Source organism: Gossypium arboreum, chromosome 9 (genome assembly GCF_025698485.1).
Source record: "Gossypium arboreum isolate Shixiya-1 chromosome 9, ASM2569848v2, whole genome shotgun sequence".
Taxonomy (NCBI): domain Eukaryota; kingdom Viridiplantae; phylum Streptophyta; class Magnoliopsida; order Malvales; family Malvaceae; genus Gossypium; species Gossypium arboreum.
The window spans coordinates 25,072,787-25,074,194 of record NC_069078.1 but is presented as its reverse complement, the minus strand read 5'-3'; positions in this window follow the sequence as shown (position 1 = coordinate 25,074,194).

The window sequence follows — 1,408 nt, the reverse complement described above, 5'->3', positions numbered from 1 at the left end:
GTGAGATAAAAATTATTTGGTTTTAAAAGATAGTCAAAAACTATTTGAAAAAACTAAGTAAATAATTAAAAATAAAGCAAAGGAGTTCTAATACACGATTTCAAATAAGATTTAATCAAGGAACATACTTATGTTGGATTAATTATATTTCTTTAACTTAGAATTATTAAACTCATGTTTATATGGTTATGAATAAATTAACAACAACCCAGTAATTTGCTAACTTATGAACAAACTTACAAACAAAAATCCATTCATCTCTTGACATATCCCTATGTCAATTCAACCGACTAAACAGATTCTAGTAAGCAAACATGTTATTGCACATACATACTCATTAAACTGAACTAATCTCTTGCATATCCCTATGTCAATTCAAACGATTAATTAAATCTAATAAGCATAAAAAAAACTATGTGAAGTAACATGGCATCCCTACCTTGAAACAGTTTAATCACAATAATCTTGCAAGTTATGCAAGGCAATAATATCGCCAGATACATTGCTAATTTAACCTTCAGCTACCTTAGAAGAATAAACATGCACTGATTAAGAACTGTGTCAATTAATTAAAACTGCAATCCGTTCAAATAATTAATTCATTAGCTACCTCATAGTCGTAACGCAAGAATAACTTAGGCATGATTTTAACAATTTACCGAGGCCTATAACAACATAAACATCATTTTAACAATTCACGCAGGCAACACAAACTTAATTTAAGCTAAATTGATTAAAATAACCATTTTGATAGCATAAATATTCATAAGCATGTTCATCAAAACAACAACAAAACTTAAATAGATAGGGAACAAGAAGCAAATCTGGTGTTTCTCCTTGGCTTAACTAGTTGCTCCGTTCTTCGTTCATCATTGCCCTCGACTATCAAGGTGGCTTATGAACACCTAATTGCAGCTCCAAAATTTCTGATGAGAGCCTCTTTCATAAGAGAAGAAATCGGCACTTGAACAAGAGGGAAATGGGATGGAAAAATGAGAGAAAAGTGAGAGAATGTTGTGGAATGAGGGATGGATGAGGGATGCTTTGAATGATCAGAAAGGGGTGGCTTTTATAGCTGAATATGGAAGCTAAAAATAGAAAAAAAAAATCAGCCTAAGAGACCTCCATTGGCCGGCCACACACATGGCAAAGTTGAGAGTTTCAACTTTGCTATTTTAAGCTTGAGGCAGTTTCATAAAGCCACAATTAAAGGAGGGGTTTGAATGCATTTTGAAAGTTCTTCAAGGCCCTTTTTGCAAGCATATTTAATCAGCTAAAATGTTGATTTGGGTCAGCATATGGACGGTTCTGGGCTGCCCATTTAGTGGCAGGTTCGGTTCACTCAATATGGTTCGACCAGTGCGGTTCAACTGGACCCTTTCTCCATAATTAATTAAAAATAATTTAT